Genomic DNA, 27149 nt, shown 5'->3' on the forward strand with positions numbered 1-27149 from the left:
AGGCATAAAATGTAATTCATCGGTTATTTGTTTCAATTTTATTTTTATTAAGAACTAGAATAATTAACTTGCCACCTATAAGTAATATATTATGCATTGTATGCTTATACAAATATTCGTCAGTGACATATAATGAAACCATATATGCGTTAAGACGTAAGTTAACCAACTTTCTAGTTTGTTACTAGAAAGAACAGTGCCAGTGGAACACATTTATATGTTATTACTTTCGTGTTTGCCTGTTTCATTAAGGTCTTCTAAACGTTAATGTTGTAAATAACATACCAATGGAAATCTCGGTTTTCGATAAATAAATAAAAATGATACATTGTATATTCAAATCAAAAACAAGCAGATTGACACCAGTTGTGACTTAAGTGAGTATTGTGAATCACCATTCACGAGACGAACGTAATCTTTAAAGCAAGCATGAAATGATCATCTAACAACCTTTCTAATTGGCGATTACGCTCACTCTACCATTAACGTCAACACGCTGGTGACTTAATTAAGGTCGCTACGAATTGATACGTCAAGCGGTAAAGTACGCGGGGGTGTGTGGTGTTTTATTAATCCCGTCGGATACACACCTGTTTATTAAATGAACCGTGTGGCTATGTGAACATTATACGAACTACGTGAGACGGTTTGGTAAATTAGGCTTTGGGTCGGTACAAGCATATTCATGCCAGAATCGGTTTAATTTTGGATTATGCACATTGCTACTGATTATAAGAGAAGAGTGTGTTTATAGAAAGAAAAAAGATAATGCAATCAACTGTGACTGGAAAATGATGTGTTTAATATTAATTTCCGCATTGATATGCGTTGCCGTCTTGCCGACATCATTAGCGCTTCACTTTTCTAATCCTGACCATGTGATAGTGTCAGATCCAAGTTTACATTTCGGACTACACAGGAGACTGCCACAAGGGACACCCGAAAACTTACCAATTGCTGGCCCATCAAGCAGTTACCCGAGTTCATCACCTAGCGACAGGAGACTTCGCGCGTTTTTCCGTTCGCCGATGCTAGCGGGCTCTGTTAGTCAAACTCAGTCCAGTCGGTTGACCTTTCCGAATTTCATCCAGAGGTCGCGAGATCAAACCCTCAACGACGATCGCCAGGTAAATACGCGTGCTCATTTCATTAATATTAGTGCTAGAGCTTTTTATAACAAAAAAGTATTAAATACAACGAACATTATAAATAAGGGAAAGAATATGTCTTTTTTGTAACATCTCGAAATATATAGAAAAGACTTGCAAGTCGGTAAAAATGTTTGAGGTTCTTTTGCATACACGTTCTTTTCTTCTTTGTTTTTGGAGGACGAATTTTGTTTATACTTTGTTTAAAAACTCATTCTTGTTACTGAATAGGAATTATAATTGAATCATAAAGCAATAAATTTCGAATATTGAGAACTGAAACAATACCTTTTTTGCAGAACTTTCATCAACCACAGACGTTATCCTCAACAGAAAATCAAAGACCAAACACAAGTGCTCAGACGCGAACAGATATCACGCCTTGGCCTGTCCCCGTTCAAACCGAACCGTCTACAAGAGATCAGATGCTTAGTTTCATGAAAATTCTCAACGAGCGTCGATCTGTTATTGCCAGCGATCGACACACACAGTTGATCAAATTTTACCTGTCCGAACTGAATAAGATCAAAGCAGTTGAACCATCCATGGGGAAGGCATTCGTTCTGGAAATGCAAATTGACTTCATTGGAAATATTGCTGATACTCTTATAAAACGGGAAGTCTTGAAAATCTTCATAAAAGATATGGTGGAGAAAAGTGGGTTTCTTTCAGGCGGTCAAACAGCCCCAACAGACATTGAGGCTCTGACGTCATTGATAGACTCAATCGGAGACATCACGCAGAGACTTTCTCCTAGCAGTGTACAGAATGCACCCACCAACATCAATTACAACAATAACAACAACGCGATTAATCAGTTGACACCTGAATCTGTGGAAGCTGATGCTTCACGGCGAAGATTGGAAGGCGTGTTCTCGAACGTCAATGCCGTTATCGAGAACGCTCAACATGACGTCACGGGTGACGTCATATTTGGGACAAATAGTTTGACCGCGTTTAATGGACTAAGTCCAGTGTCCAGTCGTGGATTGACCATCTTCGGAGAAGTGCCTGCTGTAGAGACAGTACCGCCTACACGTATATTAGGTTAGCATTTTTATTCTTTGCTTATCAATGATTTACAATAAACGCGCACGAGAGCAACAACAATCACAGACTATTTAAATATGGGCAATTTGTTATTCTACGTCATGCATGAAAGTATTCAATCGAAAATATAAATATTGACATATGTGTTTGGTTGCTTATTCAGTCAGCCATATTAATACCAAAACTCCGACTTTTTACATTTAAAAATGCCGTCACTCTTAGATGTGGTTTAATCAATTACAACGATTAAAAGTAACAATCTTTCTTGATAATGTCACTTAAATATCACGTATCGATGTATCATAACCTTTGCGTAACATACATAAAGATACGTAACACTTGAACATGTTTTGATGTAGTGATTGACGGTTTTACCGCGTGTATCGTTTTGTAAGCGTAGTTTTAAAATAGCTTCAATTAATAAAAACAATACAAATAGTTGTAAACAATTGGTTTAGCAAGTACATGTCTTGTGTTAAAACTTGCGATCTTTGCAATTGTGTTATGATCATATTGTCTGGAATGTTGTCGTTTTTTTTCTGTCGTAAATAATTTTCAATTAATATGTATAGTTTTAAACTTGCACTTCACTAATTGTACGTTTAAAATTAATTCCAAACGCAAACTGACTTGAGCAGTATCAGTTTAAATTGCCATATAATAGAATATCTTAGTACTACACAATAAGATGTTCGCTTGTTTAAGGAACGCAAGTTATCTAGTAAAGTTGATTGGTTTACCAAATCATATAAGCAAGATTACTGAACGCAAATGGTACCGTTTCAGTGACCTTATTGTTTGCTGAAAGTACACACTATATTACATGAAAGTGAGATTTTCGAAAACTTTAAATGGACCATTGGTAACTCATGATAGGAAGGAGACACATTTGTCTCCATGATGGCCTAGTTATTGAGTTGGATTTTTGCTCGACATTTATTTCAGATTGAACGTTTAATATTGTATTGTATTGTGTTTTAAAGTTAACACACGTGTTAAAAGCACACCACGCATGTCTATATTCTTGTTATTCATTTTCACGTAAAGTAATCATTGTATACTTGCCTATACAGGACCATATATCGAAAATTATTTCTTAAACATAATCCTATGTCCTGCTTTCTATTTAAGCTTTCCAGGAGGAGATATTGGGTGGTAGCGGTGCCTACTGGTCGCACCTGCGCACAGGTCTGGTGGATATCCTGTGCTCACTTTGCCAGCAGCGGCGAAATGAGGCCTGCGTCAAGCGCTATTGCAACAATGTCACAGTGATCGCCTTGGTGTAGTGGGTATGATGCCTAGCGACCGGGAGGTCACGGGTTTGATCCCCACTGTTGGAACGTTCTTTGGATCTCCTTAAAGATACCCAAAACTGGTTCTACCAAAGAAACGCACTCGAGAGCGTTAGGCTTTCGAAGCAATTGAGCTAAAATAAACAGGTTCAATTAAATTAAAATAAAAGGTCACGGAGGCGATAACGAAGGCACGCAGGGTTTCAACGCGAGGCACTGTGGCAACAAAGACGCCCGTTACTTGGTGAGGCAAAGCGGAACTTAAACCAAGTCATGGCGGAAAAATTTCCTGCGTCCATATTTTGCTGACATAGACATAGTAGAACATGTATCAATCGTGGAACATGTGTGACGGAAAATGTTTCAGAACGTCAAGGCGCTTAAAAGCCTAGTTATATGTGTGTATGCAGTGGGGGGGGGGGCGGCAAAGTTGGTATATGTGCGATTGCCAGATCCAATAATATGGTCACCCTTGAACTCAAACCACATTGTTTAGCTCGTGTATTTGAATAGCAGTTGTCTTAGCATGATTCGTTTAATTATGGTCTTAACTTAGCGACAACCATATGTATTTTATATATAGCTTCAACTTTTAAACACAAAGATTGATATAAAGTATTAACTGTTCTTTTGTTTTAAAGGGGCCTTTCCACGATTTTGTAAATTGACAAAATAAAACAAAATGTTTCAGATTCGCAAATTTTCTTTCTAGGAATCATATTTGATAGGAAACATTAATTCTGTTCATTTGCCATGCTCTGAAATATCCATTATATGCATCTGTTGACGATTTAAAAACCTGAACAGTATAGAGCAATGCAACGTGGAACGATTGAATAATTTGGATTGTTTTGTTGTTGTCGTTTTATTTTGTGATACTAAGAGGATTGCTTATATAAAGTATAAAATACATTATTCATTATATGAGCACGGATGACCGAGTGGTCTAAGCGATAGTCTTTTACTCCAGGGTTCAGTGGTTCGAGTCCAGTTGAGGGTTACTTTTTTCTTTCTTAAATTGTATTATTGTTTTTAAATTGAAGCTTTTTAGATCCAATGTTTTCATTTGCCAATATTTAGCATTACATGACAAACTTCAAAACATGCCAAAATCTGTGAAAGGCCCCTTCATGTGGCATGCAGTATTTAAACTTCAAGACGAACAAGGATTTGCTTCAACGTATACTTAATTGGGTATTAATTGACAAACGAATTCATTGGTAAGGCATAGAACCCCGTTGAGTTAACAAAGACCAGTCGATATATGCGTATTAATATCACGATATTCACTTAATGTTTTGGAGCTTATCATTTAAATTCATGTAAATTGATACGAGATGTCATATAAATTTATCAAGTAAGGACAGGTTATTATTTCAAAGTATAAACATTTTCAATATATGTGAAATATCTCTTTGAGTGCGATGTTCAATTTCTTGGAAAAATAATGTTCATACCAACTTAAACATAATTTGCATCGCAAACTCCTGAAAATGTCCTTTATACATATGGTACACAATACTTTTTATTTTTAATGGTATACTAAACTATGCACGCTATGTCTCGTTCAATAGCTTACAAATGATCTTTATATCTACATTTTCACGAAAAATAAAATACTTTTTCAACGATGGCTTTTTCTTTTTTTTTTAAATCAAAGTATTTTAATAATATATTGGGAACCTGTTTTTTTTTTCAAAATTATTTGCATTTGTAGTTAAGGAATAACGGTATGTAGACGATTGGAATATGCACACCAATCTCTAAAGTATAATACCATCGAATGCCATTGATAAGAGTTATTTTATTTTGTTAATAATACACAATAACTATGATATATTATTTAACCTTTTTATTAAGATATTATTGGCGTCGCACTGAAGTGCGTTTTTTTTTCGCTTATGGGAGGAGAAGTTATTCTACGGATCAATATAATATTATTTTTTTTCAGAATATCTAGCATAGTGGTAATTTTTTGTGTAAATAAGTGTAAATAAGTACTGCATTTGTGCCTATTACATTTACTACAACATTTATTGCCAATCATGCAAAGCTAATTCTTTTAATTAAGAACTGATCACAGGAACTGAGCAATAATAAAAGATTACAAGGACTGGATAAATACGCGAACCGGTGAAACTTTCTGGTTTTGTATAAAAACAAAACATAATCAAAATATATTTATTTTGTGGTTTTTCTAACAATAGCGCAGACTTTTGCTGTTCGAATTTTGGTTAACGCGTATTTTCTTCAATTTTACAAGACGACAGCGATTACACGGTTTATTGCTTTATTTATAACCGTTACACTACAGCCACTTATTAATATCTTAGTTACAAGGTGATTATTCTAGTGGTTCCGTAGTGTACTGGTTACACGCTCGCTTCACATGTGAGGGGCCCAAGGTTCGAGCCCCAGTTGAATCAGATTATTTTATTTGTGTTCTATGTTAACTTTTTGTTTTGATGTAGACATTTTAGTTTAAATAAATAAGCTGTTTTATTGTAACCATTTTTTGTTTTTGTTTTTATTATGCCCATGAAATATATGTGTGAGAGGGTGGGGGGTTCGTAAACACATTAAAACTTTTACAGTGTTTTCATATCAATGAGTACTCAACCCCTATCGTAAATGAGCAACGTAAGAATAAGTTCAGAATCATCTCCCCTTGAAGTTGAGAAAAATATGAAATTACGCTTACAAGATGAAGCAGATTTGTTAAAACCTACACAGTTCTGTTCCATTAATGAAAACTGCACACGGATGCCAGTAAAAAAAGGAAACCAATGTAAATAAAATGAACTATAAAATATTTGGGGGTTACAACAGAAAATCATAGATAATGGTTATTTGGGGATTATAACACAACATCATAGATAATGGTTATTTGGGGGTTATAACACAAACTCATAGATAATGGTTATACCTGTATCTTTTTCTATTTTGTTTAAAATAATCGGCCAATATATTAATATTTAAAGTAGTAAAAAATCGTTCCATGTAACTTCATTGAGTGCCTTTTACACTAAAATTCCTGAAGCCCTTTGATGCTTTGCATCAATACTTATCTTGTGAAATCTTGAAATAAAATATCGTAATGTTGCATGGGTGTTTAGTTTGATTACTTGAAAACGAGTCGTGTTAAAGCTGTATCGTACTCAGATTCAATTGAAAACGCACTAATTAGTAACACGTTAACAATTATGCTGTAAAATATATGCCGTCTGCCCGTTCGTCCGTTCGTCCTGGCAACTATATCCTCCTACACTATTAGCACTAGAACCTTTAAATGTAAACACATGGTAGCTATGAGCACATGTGCGACAGTGCACTATTTGGAATTTTGAACTGACCCCTGGGTCAAAAGTTATGGGGATTGGGATGTGGCCGGGTCAGAGATTCACACTCATTTTTTAGAATTGTTTACATTAACTTCTTCATTTTCTACACCGATTTACTTCAAATTGATGCTGATTATCTCTTATGAAAATACGGTCAATCTCAATTATACATGGCCCCATTACCAACCCTGGGGCGCACCGCCCACATAGACCACGCCCACCCAACATTTTGTTTTAACATAACTTCTTCATTTATTCACCAATTGACTTCAAATTAATACTGAATATTTCTTATGACAACACGGTCTATCTCGACCATCCATTTCGGCATTACCAACGCCCACATAGACCACACCCATCCAAAATTGCCTTTTACTATAAGTTCTTCATTTATACACCGATTCACTTCTAATTAATACTGAACTTATCTTATGACAATGCTGTCAATCTCAACTATGCATGGCCCCATAACCAACCCTGGGGCGTCCCGCCAATATAGACCACGCCCACCCACAATTTTGTTTTAACATAACCTTCATTTATTCACCAATTGTCTTCAAATTAATACTGAACATCTCTTATTACAACACGGTCTATCTCGACCATCCATGTCCACATTACCAACCCCGGGGCCCACCAACATAGGCCTTGCCCACCAAAAATTGCCTTTTAATATAACATATATGCCGCGCCACTTTTTGATTTTTGGTTATTGCAAGCCAATGGACAAAACTTGAGTCTTCTGAAAAATGTTTAAGCAGCTCATTCACTGGTTGGGGCTAAAAACCACATGACAATGTAACTATAAACCACGTGACAATGTTAGCACACTGGTCTGCTACAAAAGTCAAAGGCGCCGGATCTTGTCAGTCAAAAGAAATATTTACTGGAAAACACATGTAGACGCTTAAGTATAAATTGCAACATTTTCGTCCGAACGTGCAGGCTTTCCGCTGAAACTGCGTACATTTTTGAATCAAACTACTGACAGTACTGGTGTGACGATGCTTTTGAAGAGGATGGATATATACAAGCATCAATTTTAGTTGATCTACATCATCACAATTGTGTATGTGGGTACGAAAAAAAATTTGGTACACAAATTTTGGGAACGAAGATAATTATGCCAAAAAAAATTTGGTTACAAAAAAAATTGGGTACCAAAAAAAAATTGGGTACGAATTTTTTTTGTGCAACAAAATGAAAATTGGGTACGAAAAAAAAAATAGGTACGAAACAATTTCGGTACGGAAAAAATGGGGGTACGGGAACGTAGTTCCTCTGGGGAACTTGACCCAAAGTCAAGTTACATATTTCAATATAGGCCATGTCAAACTCAAAGTGTCAAAGTCAAATGAAAGATGCGTTCATTAATTATTGTCCCATTGTTTACTACTGCTGTGAGTTTTTATATAATATAACTGATGGCCATCATGTGAGAGAAAATTCACATTATCTTAGTTTATCAGGTTTAGCAGCCTTTTAGATAACAAAGTTGGCTAGTTTTCAATGTCGCTTCTGGGGATCAAACCCGCAGCACATCCTCCTGCAATCAAAGACGACACTCTACCACTAGGCTTTTAGGAAGATTCTGAAATCTTTTGATCCCTCGTCAGAGAAACCAAATAAAAAATTGAAAGTCAAATATTGCTGACTCGGTATTATTGAGTCAGTTCATAAGAGATAATGGAAGATGCAACATCTCTCACGCCCCCTAGCATCGCCTTAAGCAGTATTCAATTCTCAACAAGAAAGTGCTGGAGTCATTGATCCCGAGGGACCAGAAACAAGAGGGTCATGATGTGCCTGTATCGCTCCACTTTTTTTTATGTGAAACAAGGGCTGTTTGTAAAACATGCATGCCCCCCATATGGGCTGTCAGTTGTAGTGGCAGCCATTGTGTGAATACGTTTTTTGGCACTGTGACCTTGACCTTTGACATAGTGATCTAAAAATCAATAGGGGTCATATGCGAGTCATGATCAATGTACATATGAAGTTTCATGATCATAGGCGTAAGCTTTCTTGAGTTTTCACCCGGAAACCATTTTACGGTGTCAAGTCACCGTGACCTTGACCTTTGACCTAGTGACCTGACTGTCGATAGGGATCATCTGCGAGTCATGATCAATGTACATATGAGGTTTCATGATCCTAGGCGTTAGCGTTCTTGAGTTATCATCCGGAAACCATTTTTCTAAGTTGAGTCACCATCCCTTGATCTTTGACCTAGTGACCTGAAAATCAATAGGGGTCATCTTCGAGTCATGATCAATGTACCTATGAAGTTTCATGATCCTAGGCATAAACATTCTTGAGTTATCATCCGGAAACCATTTTACAATATCGGGGCACCGTGACCTTAACCTTCGACCTAGTGACCTGAAAATCAATAGGGGTCATCTGCGAGTCATGATCAATGTACCTATGAAGTTTCATGATCATAGGCATAAGCGTTCTTGATTTATCATCCGGAAACCATTTTACTATTTCGGGTCACCGTGACCTTGACCTTTTACCTAGTGAACTGAAATCAATAGGGGTCATCTGCGAGTCATGATCCATGTACCTATGAAGTTTCATGATTTTTGGCCTAAGCGTTCTTGAGTTATCATCCGGAAACCATTTTTCTTAGTTGGGTTACCGTCCCTTGACTTTTGACCTAGTGACATGAAAATCAATAGGGGTCATCTTCGAGTCATGATCAATGTACCTATGAAGTTTCATGATCCTAGGCATAAGCATTCTAGAGTTATTATCCGGAAACCATTTTACAATATCGGGGCACCGTGACCTTAACCTTCGACCTAGTGACCTGAAAATCAATAGGGGTCATCTGCAAGTCATAATCAATGTACCTATCAAGTTTCATGATCCTAGGCATAAGCGTTCTTGAGTTATCATCCGGAAACCATTTTACTATTTCGGGTCACCGTGACCTTGACCTTTGACCTAGTGAACTGAAAATCAATTGGGGGTCATCTGCCAGTCATGATCAATGTACCTATGAAGTTTCATGATTCTTGGAATAAGCGTTCTTGAGTTATCAACCGGAAACCATTTTACTATTTCGGATCACCGTGACCTTGACCTTTGACCTAGTGACCTGAAAATCAAGAGGGGTCATCTGCGAGTCATGATCAATATACCTATGAAGTTACATGATTCTAGGCATAAGCGTTCTTTAGGTATCATCCGGAAACCATCTGGTGGACGGACATACGGAATACGGATGGACGGACATACCGACATGAGCAAAACAATATACCCCCTCTTCTTAGAAGGGGGGCATAAAAAGCGTGCAATGCGCATGGGTTGAAATGTACTCAAGCATGTGACTTTCTCTTTCTATCCCTCGTCCCACTGGATGCTTAAAGTTGGAAGAGTGAGCATTTTTAAACTTTGATTTTTAAACTTTGCACAAAATAGGCCTTATTTAAGCATATGTTCATTTTTGTGACCCCCGGGGCAGGGTCAAATCTGACCCCAGGGGCATAATTTGAAAAAAAATGGTAGAGAACTTTAAGATTTTAATACCAAATTTGGTAGAAATAGGCCCAATGGTTATGGACAAGAGGATTTTTAAAGTTTGCACAAAATAGGCCCAATATAAGCATATGTTCAATTTTGTGACCACTGGGGAACGGTCACATTTGAACCAAGGGGCTTAATTTGAACAAACTTGGGAGAGGACTATTAGATGTCACTACATACCAAATTTGGTAGCCCTTTGCCATACGGTTATGGGTAAGAAGGTTTTTAAAGTTTGCACAAAACAGGCCTTTTTTAAGCGTATGTTCATTTTTGTGACCCCCGGGGCAGGGACAAATTTGACCCCAGGGGCATGATTTGAACAATCTAAGTAGAAAACTATTAGATGTCACTACATACCGAATTTGGTAGCTCTAGGCCCTACGGTTATGGACAAGAAGACTTTTAAGTTTGCACAAAATAGGCCCAATATAAACATATGTTCATTTTTGTGACTCCCGTGGCAGGGTCAAATTTGACCCCGGGGGCATAATTTGAACAAATTTGGTAGAGGATTATTAGATGCCACTACAGACCAAATTTGGTAGCCCTATGCCATACGGTTATGGACAAGAAGGTTTTTAAAGTTTGCACAAAATAGGCATTATTTAAGCGTATGTTATTTTTTGTGACCCCCGGGGCAGGGTCAAATCTGACCACAGGGGCATAATTTGAACAAACTAAGTAGAGGACTATTATATGTCACTACATACCGAATTTGGTAGCCCTAGGCCCTACGGTTATGGACAAGAAGGTTTTTAAAGTTTGCACAATAAAGGCTTTATATAAGCATATGTTCATTTTTGTGACCCCCGGGGCATGGTCAAATTAAAACCAAGGGGCATAATTTGAACAAATTTGGTAGAGGACTATTAGATGTTACTACATACCAACTTTGGTAGCCATACGGTTATGGACAAGAAGGTTTTTAAAGTTTGCACAAAATAGGCCTTATTTAAGCGTATGTTCATTTTTGTGACCCCGGGGCAGGGTCAAATTTGACCCCAGGGGCATAATTTGAACAAACTAAGTAGAGAACTCTTAGATGTCACTACATACCGAATTTGGTAGCCCTAGTCCCTACGGTTATGGACAAGAAGGTTTTAAAAGTTTGCACATTATAGGCTTTATATAAGCATATGTTCATTTTTGTGACCCCCGGGGCAGGGTTAAATTTGACCCCAGGGGCATAATTTGAACAAATTTGGTAGAGGACTATCAGATGTCACTTCATACCAAATGTGGTAGCACTAGGCCCAATGGTTATGGACAAAAAGATTTTTAAAGTTTGCACAAAATAGGCTTTATGTAAGCATATGTTCAATTTATTGACCCCCGGGGCGGGATCAAATTTGATCCCAGGGGCATAATTTCAACAAATGTGAAAGAAGTTCACCCCAAGAACATTTGTGAGAATTTTTATCAGAATTGGACTGGTTGTTTAGGAGAAGATGTTTTCAAAAAAGTTAACGCACGGACGCACGCACGACGGACACAGGACCATGACATAAGCCCCGCTGGCCTCTGGCCAGTGGAGCTAAAAACACCTGATTAATGTTCGAAATAAAATCTTTTGATTAATGACAATACTATTATTTTTATTATGTCCGCTATATGAAAATATACGCTATATATTAATTCGATTAATAAAATATTTTAACACTGAGAAACCTTTTTGAAAACGCTAATTTAAGTACCATGGTAAAAATAACAGTTTTATAAATAACATATAAGTATACTTTAAATTAAAGAAATAACTAGCCGATTGAAACTGACATGAGTTCATGAGGTTAATCAAGTTTAATGTCTTTATCTAATGTAAGGAGTTTTTAGGTCGGAATTGGAAAATACTTCATTGAAAGAGTCCGAGCCGTCAGAGCGGTTATCTTGCATTTAGATATATCATAGCAGCTGTGTTGGTAATAACATGCCTGTAAAATACTGAACCAAAAGACTATAAAAATAACTTTGCTCGTTATATACTAAAGCAATACAAGGTTCTTGATAATTTCACAACTTATGAACAATGTTAGGCTGAATGTGCTCTCATAAACGCCGAGAATTCTTTTTTTTTAAATTTATTTTAAGAAATGTAAGTTTGCGAAATAAATATATAAATGAAGCATTCCGTCTTTGTAATATAGTTAAGTCATGTACATCTCATGTGAGGTGCTTGCTGTTCGAATGTCAAATTTTGCCTTTACTTTGAATGCTATTTTAGCTAGTAACGTCACATAAAAATCGGAATCTAGAAAGCGCAACTTAAATATAGTTATTGTCGACTTTTTAACTGTCGTTATATTTTTTTTTCTCAATTAACGAATGTGACAAACCCTTAAGCAAATGATCAAAATGATGCTTAAAATTTCATTGCTCCATAGTCTGTATAACCATGCATGTTTTGTGACTACTTTTGTTTGCATACCGCTGTAGTCATATTTAAATTGTTGTGTTACATGATGCCATACTATTTCATATTATTTTATAATTTTCCACTGTGTTTCAAGGTGTATGCATGTCTTATTAATATGCATGAAGAGTAGTACATGATGTTTCCAATTGTGACTTCACATACTAGAAGTCTGTCCTTAACGTTAACTAGGATATTTGTACGATGAATTTTCAATGAATGACAAAACTAATAACATGTAAGTATGAACTATGATTTACAAGTACCAATAACTAACAATAAGAAGACTAAATAATGTAAACTATTCGTTACAATTATATACAATAGAAAGCATAGAATGTTTTGGATGTTTACTTTTATTTGCTCCTCTTAAGCAAACAAGTATATGTATCAAGCTATATTAATGTTCATTACTTATTTTAAATTATGAAAAAATAATTCAGGCATGTGTTTTATGTTAAGTTATACTTTTATCTAAAAATGTCACTGTTTGTTATAAGACGAAAACAACTTTATATATGTGCTTTTATATGGTCCAATGGTTTTTGAGGAATCCATAATTTTTTGTTTGTTATGTTAGGTTAACCCATTTATGCCTAGCGTCCTGAAAAAAGGACATTGCAAACAGCGTAGACCCAGATGAGACGCCGCATAATGCGGCGTCTCATCTGGGTCTGCGCTGTTTGCTTAAATGAATTTCTTTATGAAATATTCTAAATATAGAAATAAATATACTTGACACCCCTAATTTTGGAAATAAATTGATCCAATTTAGAAGGATAGGAGAGTCCACTATGCATAAATGGGTTAAACGCCGTTTTCAACAGTATTTCAGTCCTATCAAGGCGGTCAGTGAACAAACTCAAACTTTTCCAATCAAAGCTGATTCGTTGTCCGGTTCTCCATCAACTGCGCTAGCCGGCCCGAACCAGCATTTTCTGAATTAGTTACATGTCGCGCTGCTTATCGCATGACTATTATCAGTAGCTGTTTAGTCAATCACCGTAAAGAAATTCAGTTTGCGAACTTTTGAGACCGTTTTCAGATTGTAAATACGATAACGTAAGAACACGTGTCTCTGTTTTCTACCTGCTACTAAGGAGGTTTATTCCGAATATTCACCTTCCACCTCCTAAAGTTTCGCAAACTCCACTTACGATAGCCTTACATCATACGGACATTCATAAGACACGAATCAAACTGATATTATAATTATTTACACAGTGAAACTTCGGCTGCACCAACAGAACTGATGTGTAGATTTAAATAGCAAATATTTAACTCAATATACAACTAAACAAAAGTTCCAGAGGGGGTTATCACGTGACCAGCAGATGGCGACGGAAAATTCGCAGCAAATAAAGCCGAGATTAAGAGCGTATAAAATAAGAAAAAAATAAAATCACTTTGTTGCTGATATGGCTAGAAATTGAGCGGCATTTACTATTACAAATTAATAAAATAATGATGGGTATCAAACGGCGAAAATACCTGTCTCGGCATGGAAGTCGCCATCTTGTTTTTCACGTGATTACTCCCTCTGATTTATAAATATTCCATTTTTGTTTTACATCTGTTTTCTGTATATTTGTAAAACACGAAAACGTGTGTAGGACTGTGTATGTGTGGTGGAGGGGGGGGGGGGGGGGGGAGGGGTATATTAATATAGTGAATCACTACATTATTTGATACACTTGACATCGTGAGTTATGGTTTTCATTATTTTTTCTACAGATATGGCACGAAAGTTCGTTTAAAGTCGTATAATTACTATGGTCATATTACAATTAAGGTTCATGTAAAGTCCCAAAATGACCCCATATAGATGAAATTTTAAAATATAAAAATGATCAGTTATACCCAAAATAAGTTAATGAAATTTACATATGGTTGCAATAATCACATTTTTATTCCATATATGTACACAATTAAAAAAAAAACACTCACAAATGGTAGTAATAATGTAATTATTATAAAAAATATTGCAAGGTATGGCAAATTCTCAATTTCATTAAAAAAACACAAATGCACCAAATAAAAACACCAACAGTATATGCAATTTATATGTAAGGTACTCCGAGCATTGAATTGCATCAATACAGCCCCACAAAGACACTATGCGTATTTCAAAATGAACATGTCAATGCCATGAGTCGCTATTTATAGATTTTGGAAAAATACTAACTTTCTGCGCGCATAGCATGCGATCAATAAGAGTTATGATCTTATAAAATAAAATTAATGAAAATATATCATTTTCATAATATCTCCATAACAATGACACTTACTTGAAACGCACTATTTGAAAAGAATCTTGATATAATTGACTCTCCTCCCGATTTAATTTCATCGGTCGTCCATCTTGGTCAGAAATGTGTATTGATTCGTATTTGCGAATTTGTTAAATATTGCTTATATTAAATATTTACTTTATAACATAACTTGAAATTACCTCATAAACAAATTATACAAATTTTAGAACAAACGGATCGTGAGTAATTTATCAATGATCGATTTTGAAACGAAATATTTTTCGAATATACTTCCGGCAAATAATGGCTTCCTGAACAAGTAAACATGACAAGACAATAACAAAAGCACTTTTTCATCGATGACAAGGTTTTTATAGAAATGTAAGTGTTCAGTTGGTTTAATATGTGCGTGTGCCCAACATTTGTATAATTCATTTTTCCGATCCCACAAATATTATGCCTAGATCGTTAATTGAAATATTGTTATGTCGACTTCCTTGAAACCGGATGTTTTATGCCCCACATGTTTAACTAACGTGTATGGAGTTCGAGATGTGACATAAACATGTTGTAATTTGTTTTAAGGTAGCCAATTAGTCGTCTTTCCGAGTCCTATATATTTCAAATGAACAATCAAAGTGTTTTCCCTTTTGGTAATATAGTTTATTTTTTGTAATTGTGTCATTTTGTGACTATAATGAGTACTGTACTGCAAGTAGATAAGTAATTTTGAAAATGAAGGTTCACTGGTAAGTCCACCATACTTAAAGTAGTCCCCAATTATTGTGTTAACTTTTGACATTTTTTTATGTTTTTCTTTTCCTTATTTTAGGATTGTTGGTGTGTGTTGTGTGGACTTTTCATTTGTAGTACCTAACATTAAGTGTATACAATATTTTGACCAAAGGAATTTGTTCAATTTAACTCCGTTTGTTATTTTGATAATTTCATGCATGCGCTGTATATTTCTTCAAAAGCAACATTTTGCATCATATTTTTTTTATTAGCATTTTCTTATATGTTCTACAAGTGTTAAAGAGGCTATTGACTTATAAATTGAATTTATTGCCATAATATTTATTGAAGTATTTCTATGTGAAGAATACGCCTTTTTACACTTTACATGAACCTTAACACAAACAGCACGTCTAGTATATATTCTCAAAGTTAGCTTACATAACATATTTTAATCTTTAACATTCAAGTGTTGTGGTTGACAGACGAACAAACACTAAACACAATACTAGATTAGATCGCTCACACAATATAAATAACCTACCACGGGCCGTAATTAGATCGTACAGCCGTTACGTTATTATTGACCTTATTAACAAGAAAAACGTTACCACGAAACGGTACACATATCCTGGTTTCGCTATTAAAATTCCTCTATTCAGTTTCGGTGTTCATTTGTACATGTTCCTCGTGCAGATATAACCCCTCGTGCAATTCATGTATTATTCACCCGTTTAAATAAAACAACAGACGCGCTAACGAAGTAAAATGGGAACAGTCGCGCGAGCGGATGTGCAAGCGGTAATGCTGGCGGACGTCTGATAGATGGTCAGGATTATATTCGTTTCATGATTCACATAACTTGGCAGTGATAAGCATGCTGACACTCCCGGTTGTTTTTACAACATCATTCATAATGTGTTTGAGGATTTTCTTCCTGTTTCAGTATCGGTAATTATTTACTTAGATTGATTTAAATATTTCCTGGCATATTGACACTCAATTTTGATGGTGGGCTTCATCGGAATAACGTCCATTTGGAGTAATCATTTATGAGTTCTATGTTAACTGTTGGCATATTCAAAGAGCCTACAAACAGCGCGGAAAATGAAATGTAACAGTGGATAAAACACAGGCTCAGTGTAAACTTTCCGATAAAGCTAAACAATGTGAACCTTTAAAATATTACAATAATTAGCAAACAGTGCTGAAAGTGTGAAATGCAATATGGAAAATTATACCAACTATAATATATTGCTGCAAAGCTACAACGATGAACAAACACGGGATAATATGCTCGTTATCATTTTTATAATCGCCGTGTGCTTTATCGGGTGTATTAGTAACGCCGCAAGTTTTTGGTTCTATTGGCAGTCGAAAGTGTCATCAACGTCAAATTTCCTTATGACGTCAATTTCATTAATCGACTGTATCACATGTGTGTGTTTGTCCTTGAATGCGGTGATACTAATTAAATCAGCAACATTTACAAACATGATATTTTGTCAATTCATAGGCTATTCAGGAAATACACTTGCCACTTGTTCATTATTTATTGTGTTTCTTATTGGCATCGACCGATTCCTTACAATATATGCAAGTTCGTCGTCGCCGAAGCTTTCGCTGAAAGAGGCAAAAATATTCACCATATGATTTATCGTATTTTCCTTTGGTTTCGCCGTTCCTGACTTTTATGCGATTGGTATTGTTGAATATAAAGTTGAGATTGCAACGAACGTCACCCTCAGGGGCCATTATTGCACGGATTCGGATGATTACAAAAACGTCAGAAAGAACCATAGTATCGTAAAGGCAGCAACCATCGTTATCATATCAGTTGCCCTTGTCGTCATGTATGCTTTGATTGCCGGGAAGATACGAACATCTGTTCATGGGAAAGTTCAAACAAATGGAAAGTCCCCTATTAGACAAGAATGTCAAACAGAAGTAACAGGTATTGAAACAGTCAACCATCAGAATCCCTCTATCGAAGATACTGTGGAAACGAATACTACCGATACTTCTGACTCGCAAAAGGACACTATTGATTGTACGAACCGCCGATACATTCCACGTGTATTCAAAACAAACAGGCAGAGATTGGTGCAAAGAATAACTTTAATGGCGTTTCTTATGACAGTTGTTTCAATTGGCAGCTTGATTCCATTTTGTGCGATCAAGTTTGCATCGCCTTTGAAGAAATATGACTATCCACTATGGATGAGCTTCTTGTACCATACTTATGTGTTGAGCAGCTGTGTGAATCCGTTTATCATCGGCTTTTGTAACAAGAAATTTCGACAATATTGTAAAGCAATTCTATGTCATTTTTGTTTGAAACTGCGGGTACATAATCAATGCATGTGTAAATGAAAGAAACAGACCTAGTGACCTTTTTCATTTCTCATATATAACGAACATATTCACGTGAATCTTTTTTTTTTCAAAAATAAAAATCGGTTTAATCTGAAGAAAATTCTAATGAAGAACATCGTCAGAAAATCTCAGAAATATCAATAACACGTATGTCAAACCAAGAATGTCTTTATTATAAGGCGCAAAAAAACAATACATTACAACGTTATGCATCGGATATGACAGTAATTAGCACGTACTTCATACTGTAAGATTTTTTTTTTTATCTGTCCATAATATATCGACCAAGTTCGATAAAAAGCAAGATTGCTTGAAGCACTTGTAAGAGAAAGGTATTGAATTAAAAACAAACGAAAATAAACATTGTCTGCTATTTAACTCAAACAGTTTTAGTCGAAATCATCACGAAATTTGTTATTGATCAGTTTGTACTGCCGCTTTCTTACTTAAGTAATTGTTATCATATAATCCTTTTACTTAATCCTTGTTAACCAGAATTTTAAAGAGAGTATTTTTGCAAGTTTTAATGCTTTTTCTGACAGGCAATAGTCTACTTTGAAAAGGACAGACCAGCATGGTTTGTAGATTTCTAGGCTACACAAGTTGTGGGCTGAGGTTTACCGGTAGTTATCAAATTGGTCTTCACTAGTTTTGAATTGTACATATTGTCTTGTATTCACATGCCTTAAATAGAAATTAAAACCATTCTGTATCATAATTGTACTTACGCTTCAGAAAAGAAGCCTTTATAGCAACGTTTATCCAAATGTGTGCGTTACAAACAGATACCTTAAGCAAATGTTTAATACTTGTTTCTTGTTCAGTCTTTTATTTGCTTAATTATGATGACATTCGTTGTCAAAATAATGCGGCATATGTGGTGTTATACATTTTCACAAACTTAAGTTTGATTTAATTGTCGTTGAATCTGACCGTAATAATGAGCTTATGCGTTATGCAAATGCCTGATTATTCGGAAGTTTACAATACAAAAACAAACAAGAAAACTGTACTTGTCTATCTATGAATTCCGTTTCTTTATAAAGAAATTGCAACATGACGTTCTTAGTGGAAGTCGAACACGTTTTGCACATCTAATGAGGTAAACGTGCGTATTTATTTCCAAACTGAAACATCCATTCCAACCTACTGATGGTACCATCTCGATTATCATCAACTGGGTCTGAACACATCCAACAAAGCACTAGAGCAATAGTTATTATTCTACTGTATGTATTGTGATTTATTTAAATCTATTCAACAAATTAAAGTTTTTTTCTGACATGGCTGGATAAAAGTATATAAGTTTAATTGAGTAATTATTTACATACAACATTAAAAATTGGGAAACCATCTGTAACACTATAATGTAAGTATAATGATTACAATAACAGTGAAATAAATAACTTTTTTAAATTAAAGAAATAACCAGCCGATTGAAACTGCTAGGCGTTCATAAGGTTAATCATGTTCAATGTCTTTATCTTATATAAAGTATTTTTAGGTCAGAATTGGAAAAAACTTCATTGAAAGAGTCCGACCCGTTTGAGCGTTAATCCTGCATTTAGATTTATCATTGCAACTGTGTTGGTACATGTCTGTTAAATACTGTACCAAAAGGCCATAAAAATGACTTTGCTCGCTAAATACTAAAGCTGAACTTTAACTTAAACAAGTTGAACTTGCTCTCATAAACTCAGCGAAGTCCGTGTTTGAATTTATTTTAAGAAATGTATGTTTGCGATATAAATATATAAATGAAGCATTCCGTCTTTGCAATATAGCTATGTCATGCACATCTCATGTGAGGTGCTAGCGGTTCCAATTTCAATTTTTGCCTTTACTTTGAATGCTATTTTATCCATTAAACACCTCATAAAAAGCGGAATCTAAAAAGCGCAACTTAAATATAGTTATAGTCGACTTGTTAACTATCGTTAGAATGTATTTTGAATAACGAATATGACAAACCCTTACGCATATGAACAAAATTATGCTTAAATACATTCACACATTTTCAGTTTGTAAATAATTTCATTGCTCCATATTCTGTATAACCATGAATGTTTTGTGACTACTTTTTGTTTGCATACCACTGAAGTCATATTTAAATTGTTGTATTACATGATGCCATACTATTTCATATTATTTTATAAATTTCCACTGTGTTTCAAGGTGTATGCATGTCTTATTATTATGCACGAAGAGTAGTGCATGATGTTTCCGACATTGTGACTTCACATACTTTGAGTGTGTCCGTAACGTTAACTAGGAAATGAGGTAGACGAATGTTCAATTAATGACAAAAACTAATAACAATTACATATCAGTATGAACTATGATTTAAAGTACCAGTAAATAACAATTAAGAAGACTAAATAACGTAAACAGTTCGTTACACTTATATACAGAAGTAAGAATAGAATGTTTGGGATGCACACACTTATTTTCTCATCTTAAGCAAACAAGTACATGTATCAAGATAAATTACTTTTCATTAATAATTCTACATTATTACAAAATAATTCAGGCATGTTTCTTTTTGATGTAAAGTTATGCTTTAAAACATCTATAAATGTCACTGTTTGAAATAAGAGGAAAACAACTTAATATATGTGCTTCTTTATGATTCAAACGATCTTTGTTTTAATTTTTTTTCTAAATGTGTTTTCTCTGAAAATGGAACCTTACACTGTAACTATAGTATCTCTTATTGTTCAACAGTTATTTCTTTAATTAAGTTTTTACAGTTTTCCTGTGTGATTATATTTTGTTGATATCCTTTGATGCTTTGTTTTGATTATTTCCCCCTATTTGTTTGGCTTTTTGACAATTTAAATAAATGTATTTTTTCTGTAACTGGAAAGTATATATATTAATCTATAATATATAATTACTGGAAAGAAAGACACCATGGTTATAGCATTATGTTAATTTACTTTCCTAAGGGGCTACCTACTTTCAAGAAACAATTGCTTCAATGCCTGTCAAAAATCTTCCGCTAAAGTGAATCCCTCACTAGACCAGGCTATAATCTGCCTACACAAACACTGTCAGCACAATGTCTTAATCTTTACTATAAACTGAAGTTATTGAATTCCAACATTTAATTTATTTTTACCAAAAAAAAATCTTCACCAAGACTTCGACCCTACTGGCCCTATATTTTATGTAAACAGCAAAAAAAATGCTTTTTTAATATTAAAACAGCCGTAAGTATATTGATGTTTGCATATCAAGCATTGAGTTAATTGCAATTTAATTACACATTTCTTTAATATATACAAACTCAATGTTCACGCCGGTGATACCGTAAAGGAACAAATACTATTAAAAATTAAACAGAATTGGTACAAGAACTTTAGAATTAGCGTATTATTTAATAACATATACGCCTCGCTCTGGTAAAACGGGGTTTAATGCATGTGCGTACGGGGTCGTCCCAGATAGGCATGTGTTATGCTCAAACTCAGGCGAAACTGGATATTCGCAAAGAAGAGACTTTTTAAAACTAAAAATACCATTCAAGCGAAAAGTGTCTTTCCTGATTAGCCTTTGCGGACTACATGGGCTATTCTGGGACGACACTTTAAGCACACTTATTTAGCCACGTTTTTTCCCAAGTGCGAATCATATCATTCATAGAAACAATACAGGCACATTCTGTGAAAATGTGATCATACGATACAAATACACAAATCATGGTGCTGCAACCGATACAAGCAATTTGGTTGTTCTGTATTTCACAATAGTTGCTTTGCGTTACCATTATCAGTTTATTACTTTATTTTATTCGATTTTCTTCTTTAATATTCATGTGTCTGTTTAAGATTGAGAATTTCAAAATAAAACTTCGACATTACATAATTATTTATATAAACCCATCTGTATATAAATTCCACCAGGTATAAGTTTCATGTGAAATATCAGTTATCTCAAATGTATGTAAGTATATGAAGGAAGCTCATGCTATAAGAAATACAATTCTAAATAATGTTGTTTAAAAATATTCATTACCGCTTTGATGGAATCTACGTATTCTTGCAATTGATTATGTTTATTTATTTTTGTATTATAAAATGACCATTTATGTTATGTTATGTTTTAAAAAAATCATAACCCCTTTGATTGAATTTACGTATTCTTGCAATTGATTGTGTTTATTTATAAACACTGCTTTGATGGAATTAACGGATTCTTGCGATTCATTGTGTTCATTTATACATGTATTTGTATTCTTAAATGACCATTTATGTTATGTAATGTTTAAAAAATGTCATTACCGCTTTGATGGAATGTACGTATACTTGCAATTGATTTTGTTCATATATATTTGTATTCTTAACTGACCATTGATGTTATGTTATGTTAAAAAAATTTCATTACTGCTTTGATGGAATTTACGTATTCTTGAAATTGATAGTGTTTATTTATATTTGTATTCTTAAATGACCATTTATGTTATGTAATGTAATTTGGTTAAACCTATTTACGTGACAGAAAATAATGTGTATATTTGTGTATTAAGACGATGTACTTATTATTCAGTCTGAATAAACTGTCTGTCTGTCTGTCTGTCTGTCTGTCTGTCTGTCTGTCTGTCTGTCTGTATGTCTGTCTGTCTGTCTGTCTGTCTGTCTGTCTGTCTGTCTGTCTGTCTGTCTGTCTGTCTGTCTGTCTGTCTGTCTGTCTGTCTGTCTGTCTGTCTGTCTGTCTGTCTGTCTGTCTGTCTGTCTGTCTGTCTGTCTCATGTCTAATGTCTTTTAATGATGATCATCTCAAAGATGCAGTTTTAAAGGTTTAAAAGAAAACGTTTCATAATGTAATAAGGGTAATACACACTTATCGCTTATTTTACATCTATAAGAGTATGCCCTTAAAAAACTCGGATTTGTGTTGAAAAAAAAGAAGGATAGATTATATTGTTTTATTACACGCACATATTTGAAGCATGACATATACCAATATTGTTTATCATCGTGTTTGGTTTAAATTCCTTTATTTGCCAAAGGTGCGAATTGAGTATATTTTTATTGTTAATTATTTCATGAAAATCAAGATAAACAATCAACACCTTTTAAAGCAATTTAACAGTTTAAATAACGTATTAAAAATCCCAAGGCACAAACACTTTATGATTATAACAACACTCAACAAATACAACAAATTAAAGATAAATTGCCAAATTCTTGTTACCATGCGATATTTTATGCAATCACCTGATTACCTCTATCATACAGAATAATATATTCAATACGAAACTAAACATAAATCGTAGTATAGCTTGGGTCACCTACTCGGATCTTTAAATGCAAATCTTTGAAGGGGTTTAAACCTGTTGGACAGTCTAAAGTGTAACATTACAACACATAATTGAAACACACAAAATGGGAAATGCAATTTGAATTTATTGCAATTTCATTAATGAATCTTTTGTATTGAACCGAACCATGGAATAACAACGAAGCACGACGAAATAAAGTCAATACGGAAATCTGCTTATCTTCCTTGTTGAAAAAAGCGCAGCGTTGAGTACCACTCCATTAACTTGTAATTATTAAATGGAAGAAGCCGTAATTTAAAGTGAATAATATTCTTTATGACAAGTGATACATACACTTTTCGACGACAGCATTTCAATTATTGTCTCAAAAATATTTTCATCATAGATAATAACAATACAGTTTGAATAGTTAAACATCACGTGATGTGTAATTGCGGCAGGTGTTTGCTATGAACCAGTAACATCTCTGCCTGTCCAGTGTGCAAATAAAGGTCGAGCAGAGTAGAGGAACGCGTTACAGACAACAATAAAGATACACATACACTCATAAATAAAATAAAAACAATAAAAATGTTGTGTTGTACAATTGAGATGTTTGTCTCCTTAATTATCTGTTAACGCTTTTTGCATCGGAAATACAAGAGGCTAATAACGTATGAGCGGAAATCCGTGTTGCAAAAGCCAAAAATAAATGGATTTACTGTGCTGTTAAGAACATACGTGTGGTTCAACAAACTTAACCACATAGGGTATTCGTATCGCTTGTATTCGGCAATCAATTGTATAAGGAAATACGGAAGAAGGCTTACAAAAGATGCAGCCGTCATAAGTCCCATCATCACAGTTATTCGACGCCTTCATTGTTTTCTGCTTGGTACATTCGGAATAACATCTTCGGCACTTGTGGTTTTCAAACACTCGGTGTTTCCTGAGTTGGACTGAGAGGCGTCATAATTGTCAGTAGTAGTTCCTAGATCCATCTTGATTGAAGAACTTAATTTTATGGATTGTTTCTTTATATTGGCATTTGTTTTGCGTCTTTTCACTTTTCTGAGAATGAATGTGTACATAAAGATCAGCGCCAGAAGGCCAAACAGCCTACAACTATTGCCTTCAGAAAATTAATCCCTTTGATTAGAGACTGCAATTCTTCCGATTCTGAGTTCATACAGTGATGTCCTTTGAGTGTAATATTTACATGTAAATCCAAGTCGAATTCGATTGTGTCTGCTACAATGAAATCGGGCACTGATATCAAAAACGTAGACAGGAAAACTCCGATGACGCATACTCGTGCACATCTTGGTGTAAAGTGGAGATCAAACGGTCGACTTATTTTAAAAAACCTATCTATTCCGGTTAGGAAAAATTAAAAAAAGGAGCAAGCGATGCAGGCATTTCCGACGAAATTAAGTACTTTGCAGGCTTCTTTGCTTTTGAATCTTGCAGTATTGCACATGAGTGACACAGTGCTAAGCAAAAACAAGCACGTTATTCCATCGATTACCGATAGTGTCGTTAAAAGAAAAGTAGATGTGGCTCTATTTATCTGCATTTTATAATATGAAAAAGACAATCCATTACTGACTAATCCCACAGAGCACGACAAGCAAACAAATATAATAACGGGTATATATTCCAGAGTCTTCTCATGATTGTACGACTCCACTAACGATTCTTGGTTATTGTATGTTGCCATCACTGTTATTTACATGTAACACCTCTTTTCAATTAAACATGTTTCCAATGAAACTTTATATATTTTATCCACAAGTTTTGTTTGTCCAAATGTTTAATTACATTGTTCAAGTAATTTTTAATCACGATGTGATCAAATTAAGTGTATCCTGTTTTACAGTCAAAATGCGGATGTTAACTCTCAAATTCCAAGCACGATCTCAAAAACGAGTACAAGTAAAATCCTTTATTAAAATTTCCAAACTTATTGCAAACTTTTATTCAATTGCATATTTATTTTCCTGCATAATCATAAAGTTAAAGAGGCATATCGATGACTCCATCCTTCGTGATAATACATACAACACGACACTTAAAATAGACCTTATAAAACTTGGGTCACCTACTCGGATCGTTCAGTGCAAATTATTGAGGGGTTTAAACCGATTGAAAAGTCTCAATGTTCTTTAACTACTGCTTATGCACTTGGCCGATATGCATACGCGTCATTCGTTTTCTAACAAGTACTCTAAACAGCATCGTCAACAATAAGTTGTTTTTTCGTAAATGTGAAAACGTTCCGTGGACGCTAAACAGAGAGTCAAATGTGTATTACCTAAACTTTAAGAAACCATTAGTTTCATTAATAATACAGTGTTTTCTAAATGATATGTAGTCTGAGTCGCATAATAAAGGCTATTGGAGAATAAATTGGATATGTTTTCCTTAAATACATCTCTTGTTGTTTACATGCTTCTATTATCCACATTTTTCCTTTTTTTATTCATTGACAATTTGGTAGATCAAAACGAAAGCAATCGTTAACAAATGTTTCATTGTTCAGCTCTTAGGCTTTTAAATTGATATCGAAGTTCTATAGATTCCTCTATTAACTAAAGGTAAACATCTTGTTTCGCAACAATAGCACGAATTACATCACATCAAAACTTTAGCAGTAGATGCACATGACCATTCTTAATCGATTCATGTTTATCAATTCCACTTTGACATTGACATGGTTTTATCAAATTTTATTGAATGGCACAGTTCAAGGAAACTTCAAGCACTGTGTTTTTCTGCTTTTTGCGTAATATGTTCTCGAACGAAATTCAAAATGGCAGACTGACAGCATTCTTGGATTTCAGTACAAAACGTATTTTCATACAAATTATACAATGTATTTACCTTATAAGGAAAATACTTTATGTAGTGCACTAATGTTTAAAAGATTTTAGTAAAAGAAAATGATGTTAAAAAACACTTTTAACAAAGGATTTACAAAATACATATGAAATTTAATCCGGTAATGGGTATTTGTTATTACGCTCTGTTTAAACTACACACTTCAACCACTAATTAAATACTCGAGGAGCTTTCTCCTTACTAAGGAAGATTTGTGGCGGCTGGTATATTTCTTAAACGCACATTAACACTCAAATCAACGAATATTTTGTACAATCTTTCGAAAAAAAATCCAACGCTGGATGTGGTCTAGTAACATAGATTTAACATAGATTTAACATGATAAAAAAATGCTCTTTTTTCTGGGACAATATATTCAACAAATGTTCATGTACCATGTAAGTGTTCGCGTGTAGTACGAATAGATATCGTTGCAGGAAATTAGAATGGAACATATAATGCCATCAAAAAATGAAAACGAGAATTGTGTATATCTCCAAATCTATGTTACCATACAACATCTGGTGTTGAAATTTCGGCTATTGCTATAAAGAACGCGGATCATTTAAGGGTTTAGTTAATTAACGAAATATTTTGTGAAATATTCGTTGATTTTGAGTATTTATGTTACTTTAAGAGAAGTGTTCGAGAAAAACCAAGTGATGGCTAATGCACATGCGCAACTGAACAACCCCATCATGTGACTATGTACTTGCATTAGTATTGTTATTATATTCTAGGAAAATGTTTGTCTGGTTCAATAGTGTTTTCATGAAGAATAAAGTTTTAAATAACACTCGAATATAAATCTTAAACATGATAAGACGGTTTCTATGAACAGTATTTGTGGGTGACTGAAATTTATTTTTAG

The sequence above is a fragment of the Dreissena polymorpha genome, chromosome 5, assembly GCF_020536995.1.
Source record: "Dreissena polymorpha isolate Duluth1 chromosome 5, UMN_Dpol_1.0, whole genome shotgun sequence".
Taxonomy (NCBI): domain Eukaryota; kingdom Metazoa; phylum Mollusca; class Bivalvia; order Myida; family Dreissenidae; genus Dreissena; species Dreissena polymorpha.